Raw genomic sequence first — 6,653 nt, 5'->3', positions numbered from 1 at the left:
GGGCACTGCGCACTCACATGTCAAATGGGCTCTCTGTGTTGCTTCCCCCAGTATGTCGAGGACTGTAGGCCGGTGCCCAGCCTCCGAGACCGCCCCTCCCACCTCAGAGGCAGAGCCAACACGCTCACTGGTGCAGACAATGTATTACAGGCGCGTCCCCTCAGTGGCAGAGAAGAAGGGTGGCTGGGGACCCTCGAAGGGGATAAGTTATTACACACAGATGACATGCTAGACCGGTGGTTCTCAAACTTGGCTGCACGTTCATGTACCCTGGGGAGTTTTTAGAAATTCCGATGCCCAGGCTGCAGCCCAGACCAATTAAATCAGAAACTTTGGGGGTGGCACCTGGACATCTGGGGCGTGTAAAACTCCCCAGGTGACTCCAGTATGTAGCCAAGTTTGCAAATCACTGTGTTTGTTCTTTACCTCCATTTTCTCACCAAATGTTTTCAGTTACCCCCTACTGGGGATATTCTTATTCCCTTTTTACACGCAATGGATTTCGAGAAGTTAAATACCTTGTTGAGGATGAGAAGCTTTGCCAGACTTAAGCTCTTGAAGACAGAGCTATGCCTGATGCACTGTCTGCCCGGTGTCCAGCACAGCACCTTCATCCAGGAGGGGTGCCATCCAGGATGGGTTTTACGGTCGAATGGCCAGAATGTGATGGAGGCCTCGTGTGGATGGGCAGGGAAGAGGGGGTGTTTCTGAAGACAGCTGCTGGGGTCAGGCAAGGTGAAGGGAGAATGGTAATGTGCTGGGCAGTAGGAAACTCTCCTGCTTCCTGCCAGGACCCCTACGGTAACAATGACCTGTGCACAGGGTCCTCCACAGCCTGGACGTCCCACCACTCACCAGACCCCTCTAGGTCCTGGGCTCCAGTTTCTTCCCAAGTTCTGCAAGAAATCTGATCAGCATAACAATGGCACTGACTTTGCCCTGGCCCTCTGAGGCCCTTTGCTGTCCAGGCAGGCCCTGCCCTCAGCCCTAGCCCCGAGCTTGAGCCCTGTCTGGGAGCCCCGTCTGCCTGTGCTTGTGCCCTCACGTGGGGCACTGGGTGTGGAGCTCCCCCTGGATGTGTGCCCTGCCCCCAGCACCAGCTTTGAGGACAAAGAATGAAGAAGTCATGTTCACAACCCCATTGCACCTGGGTTCACTAGGGTTTGAAACAGAGGGAGAGATGGCCACGTGATCATGTGACCCAGAATGACAAACTGGACACACTGACCAGCATGCAGAGACTCTGTCCTTCAGGGAATGATGCCATCCATCCACTGTGGAGTTCGTTATACAGCTGCAGGTAGGAAGTTTGCAGAGAGCCAGCTCTGTACCCACTCCAGCCCCTCAAGGACCAAGGCTAATGCTGTGGCAGCAGACTGTGGGTCACAAAGGTGCTCCCAGCTCCTGGTAGCCAGCCCCGAGCTCAGGCTCTGCACTCCTGAGCTAGCCAGCCAGCCTTTGGTGCACTGGGAAACTCCCCCCTAGCCCCTGCAGATACCTCCGCCCTGCCCTGGGAGCCATTGACATAGTCTAAGCCACCATCACCTCCAAATGTAGAATGCCAGAGATCTGACTGATATTCCCACTTTACACGTGGGGAAACTGAGGCCCAGAGTGTGGAAGGCATTTGCTCAAGTTCACTTGGTGAAATATTGAAGAACCAAGACTTAGAATCCGGCCCAGCTGACTCGGGTCCTGGGGGCTTCCTGCTTTACCTGCTTTAGTTGTGCCATCCCAGGTACAGCGCTTCACACGGGTTCGGGGTCACGCGCACAAGCACACAGCTAGCCTCCAGCTCTCAGACCTGGGACTCAACAGGCTGCAGTATCTTCCCCCACTCCCACCCCGTGGGCTGTCTACGGGGGATGTGTAGCCAGGGAGTGAGATGGCAGCGTCTACCTGAAGACCCTGAAGCTCAGCCCTCATTTGATTAAAAAGCCTGAGTCACTGAACTAGGTCTAACTAGACCTAGGCCGCCTCTAGAATGCAGCCTCTTGGGATTGGGTGGGACCGCAGGGCTCCTCCAGGGCAGCATTCCCACAGGCGGGAGTGCTCTGCAGCACCCCCGCGCAGAGTCAGGAGCAGGAGCCTGGATGGGGACCCTGCCCACCCCCTTGTTTCCCTGCTGATCCTCTGCATTGCCCTGCCCTGCCTGGTTTTATTTCCTCACTGCAGAAGGAAGGGTTGGAGTCAGTATCCTCTCCAGCTCCCATATGCTGGGGCTCCATGACCTTAAGTGGACAGGCCCCTCCATCACCTCCTACACTGTCCAATAGGGTAGCCACTAGCCACATGTGACTACTTACATCTACATTTAAATTGAAGAAAATTCAACAGAAGTTTTCACTAGCCACCTTTGAAGTGCTCGGTGGTCACGTGTGACTAGCAGCCGCTGCCTAGGGCGGTGCAGATAGAGAACATTTCCATCATTTTGGAAGTTCAGAGCTGGATTCTGGACAACAATGAGAGGATGCTTGTGTTGGAGAGGTCCCTGAATAGGCTGAAGAGACAACTTGGGACAATAGAAAAGGGTCTCTTCTCTGAAGGCACTTTTCTGGGTGGGGCAGTAAGAGATCTGGCCCCTTAAGAAGGCTCCTGTGCTCACTTTGAGAGCACACATAGTGAAATTAGAACGATTCAGAGAAGATTAGCCTGGGCACGGATGACACGCATATTCAGATAGTGTTCCATATTTTTTGAAATAAATAAGTCACGAGGATGTAACGTACAGCATGGCGACTATAGTTAATAATACTGTTTGCACATTTGAAAGCTGCTAAGAGGGTAAATCTTAAAGAGTCGTCATCACAAGAAAAGAACTCTGTAAATATGTAAGGTGACAGATATTAAAAAGATTTATTGTGGTGATCATTTTACAACATATACAAATATTGAATCATTCTGTTGCATACCTGGAACTAATGTTGTATGTCAATTCTACCTCATTTTTAAAAAGGAAAAAAAAAGAAAAAAAAAAACAGATGGCTCCTCTCTACAGAGATGGTGATTAACTAGTAAGGCTCCTCAGGGGCACAGGAGGGTGGGCCACTAAGGCTTCACTGTGGCAAAGTGGGCTGGCAGCCTACAGAGCCCTGCTCCCGAGGTGACAGAGTGAACAGGGGAGTGTCCAGCTAGCGGGGGGCTTGCCCCTAAGCTGGCCTGGCCTCTCCATGTCTCCTCCTCCCCCCAGCAATTCCGTTCCCACACCTGTCCTTGCAACACACATGCACGCACACACGTACACACACACACACCCCACCTCATCCTGCCCTGGCCCTAGAGCTGTGCCAGGCTTTCATCTCGCTTCCCCAAGGGCAAGCACGGGGTCTGTCCCACCTCCTCACCCCAAGTGCCCAGCAAAGCACTAGGTTCAGGCACACCTGCTTGCCTACAACCTGTCCCTCCCAGTCACTCAGGATTATTAAATGACCAAAATTTCAGTCTTGCTCAAAATCCTGGCCCAAGGTGTATCCAAATGCTCCCAGGCCCCAGGATGTTCAGTGGCCCTTCAGGCACTCTTGCCCCCTGTACCCAATGGACCCTCTTCATCAAGTGTGTGTGTGAGGTGGGGGGGTGGGAGAGAGTTGCCCGGAGGTTCCCTGCAGGGAAAGGCCTTTGAGATGCTTTTTGGGGCCACTCCAGAGCCCTTTCCAGGGGAGCTGGAACGGGGGGTAGGGAGCAGGGGCACAGGTGGGCGAGTCCAAGCTGACCTCTAGGAGTTTGCCCCATCTCCGCCCTCCAGGAAGCCGCTCAGATGCAGAAAGAGCCTGCCCCAGCCTGGGTGGGAGGGAAGAGATCACCTGGCACTTCAGAAGCGGCAGCACGAGACCCGGGGTAGAGGGGAGGACAGGCCCCAGCCCAGCGTCACTGGCCTCCCGGCTGCGTCCCCCTCAGCCCGAGCTACAGACAGTGGCCATTGCCTCTGGAGGCAGGGGCTGCCCTCACTCCCTGGCAGGCGGGGTGGGCAGGACACGTTCCCATGGCTGCAACCTCGGCTTAGGCGATCCATGGGCCCAGATGCCACCCTCCGGGAGCTGCTGCTGCAACGGAAGTCAGAGCAAGTTCAGAGCAAGATAGCAGAGCGGGCGCGGGGCCGGGAGCCGGGATGCTGTGGACGAACGTGAGAGCATCCCCCCGGGTGTCAGTCCCAGGGATGCGCAGCTCCAGTGCAGGAGAGGTTTGGAAAGGTGGTTTGTGTATTTATTTCTCCATCTCTTTTGGTTGCTAAGCTGTGCTAGGCTCACACCTCCCTCACCCGTGCACTCCTCGTGGACCCACGCCTGACTCTGCAGCCCAGCCCCTCACTGCCTAAGATCGGGTACCCCACCAGCTCGGAAACCTGAGGAGACAGGAGCCTTTGGGGGCCCCCTCCACACACACACACACACACACACTGCTGCCCCCGCTCATTGGTGTGGTGGGAACAAAGCCTCTAGGTTCAGGGCTGCCCCGCCAGGCCCTTGCTTTGGGTGGAACTCCGGCCAGCACCCGTCTGCACTGGCACAGGCCCTCGCCTTAGCTGTAGCTGCGCACAGGGCCCCTCCTCACCCTCCGTGGGCTGCGTTCTCCTGGACACAGATGGAGCAGCTGACTCCCCGGCTGACCTGCCTTCTCAGAAAAGAAGTCTTCACCTGCCTACCACCCCCAGCCCTCTGGGAGCTGCCCGTGAGGGGGTGTAACATCCCTGGGGGCTTGCAGCTTGTGATGGAGAGGAATTAGTGGCCCATGCTGATGGGCCTTCTGGGTGGAGAAAACAAGGTCCTGGGGAGGTTCAGGGCCAGGTGGGGCGGCTGACAGACCCCTCCTGGTAAGGGAGGAGGGTAGCATTTGCAAAACAATAGGCCCAGTTGGTAGTAGACTTCCTTTTCTTTTTTTTAACATCTTTACGGGAGTATAATTGCTTTACAATGGTGTGTTAGTTTCTGCTGTATAACAAAGTGAATCAGCTATATGTATACATATATTCCCATATCTCATCCCTCTTGCATCTCCCTCCCACCCTCCCTATCCCACCCCTCTAGGTGGTCACAAAGCACCGAGCTGATCTCCCAGTGCTATGCGGCTGCTTCCCACTAGCTAGCTATTTTACATTTGGTAGTGTAGTAGACTCTGAGGCTTCAAGAAGGTCAGAGGTTAACTCCAGCACTGCCCTAACACGCTGCCCATCAGTCCCTCCCCTCTCTGGGCCTCAGTTTCTCCACCTAGAATCCTTCAGGATTTCTGCTAAGGCCCCGTAAAGCTCTGTCACACTGCGCCGCCCAAATTCCACGGTTCCTTCCTCATTGTCACCCTACCCAGAGAGCCTGTTCTCCCATCCTAGTGCCTCACCTCTCTTCTGGTATGGAACTTTGAGAGGCTCTAAGGACCTCTCACCACCAAAGGCCGGGGTGGGTGCCAACCTTAGTGCCCTCCTGGATGGGGCAAGGGGAGGAGCAAAGAGCCTGATGCCTGGCAGATGGTGAGAGGCAGCCGGGTCAGGATGTACCTTTCCCAGGCAACTCCCAGTCCTCCCCTGCCACATTCTGGTCCATGGAAGTTTCTTTCAGAGCCTGATGAGAGAGTGAGGAGGGGGAGGGGCCTTCTACCCACCAGGGACCGAGGAAGTTCCCTCACTGCCAAAGCCCTTCCACTAGGAGCAGACCAGTGAGTGCCCCTGGGCTGAGCCCAAGTACCTCTGTTTCTTGAACTCTAGTCTCCCACGAGTGCTGGGGGCAGGGGAGAGCGTTACAGCTGATGCTGAGCTCTTTATTAAGCGGGAGGCCAAAGCACGGGGGGTGCTGTGTGATTGGACTCAGCATTCAAACAGCACCCCGTGCGGGAGCTGGGGAGCCACGGGGCAAGACCAGAGAGACTGTTCTACGCACTCTTGATCTGCCCTCTCTCCCATGCTAGCACTTCCCTGGTGGAGTCATCAACACACTGGTGACCTGCTACGTGGAGGAGGACACGTGAGACTGTGGGTGGGGAGTGGATGGAGCTCCTGGTGGGCAGGGAGAAGGAAGCTGGGAAGTGCCAGCGACTGCTGTGCTCCCAGAGTCTACTGCGCCTTCCAGCAAAGGTTGTGCCATGAGTACGTGTGGGGCATGGCCCTGGGGCCTGGGCACGTCTGCAAGCCCTGGCTCTTTAGGTGAAGACGGTGCCCAGGGTACTATTGATCTTCACCATTCCTCAGGGCTTGGGCTCTGAAATCCTCGGCCACTTTTCTTGGTACAGAGTAAGGCCCATGGATGAGAGTCATAAGGTCTGTGAACTCCCTGAAATTGCATGAAATATATATATGTGTGTGTGTGTGTGTGTGTGTGTGTGTGTGTGTGTGTGTTGTGCATTGCTTTGCAGAGAGGGGCTATTGCTTTCTATAAATTTTCAGTCGGTCTGCTAGAAGGATGAGTTCTTGGGGAGGAAAGTGAGAATTTTGATGAACCTGGGACTAAAGGACCTGGTTCCCTAGGGATTAGCAGCAGGGATCTGCTTCCTGGTCCCAGGTCTCAGCCCTCTGCTCACCCCAGACCTTACCTGGAAACATCCCAGAGCCTTAGAAGTGAAATCTGAGCAAAATCCCCAGGGCTCTCAGGGTTCCCTGCTCCTCCCCTCCTTCTGCCAAGAGCTCACCTTTTCGAGGAGAATGTGCCCCATCCAGGGTGGGTATGGCTCTA

General features: G+C 55.1%; 1 pseudogene; it reads left to right on the top strand.

Moving 5' to 3' along the window:
* The first annotated feature begins 2,597 nt into the window (after positions 1–2,597).
* On the top strand, positions 2,598–2,697 carry LOC133089236 (U6 spliceosomal RNA; annotated as a pseudogene).
* Positions 2,698–6,653: the final 3,956 nt, after the last annotated feature.

Source organism: Eubalaena glacialis, chromosome 3 (genome assembly GCF_028564815.1).
Source record: "Eubalaena glacialis isolate mEubGla1 chromosome 3, mEubGla1.1.hap2.+ XY, whole genome shotgun sequence".
Lineage (NCBI taxonomy): Eukaryota > Metazoa > Chordata > Mammalia > Artiodactyla > Balaenidae > Eubalaena > Eubalaena glacialis.
The sequence above is the reverse complement of the archived record's forward strand: the minus strand, read 5'-3'. Positions and strand labels throughout refer to the sequence as shown.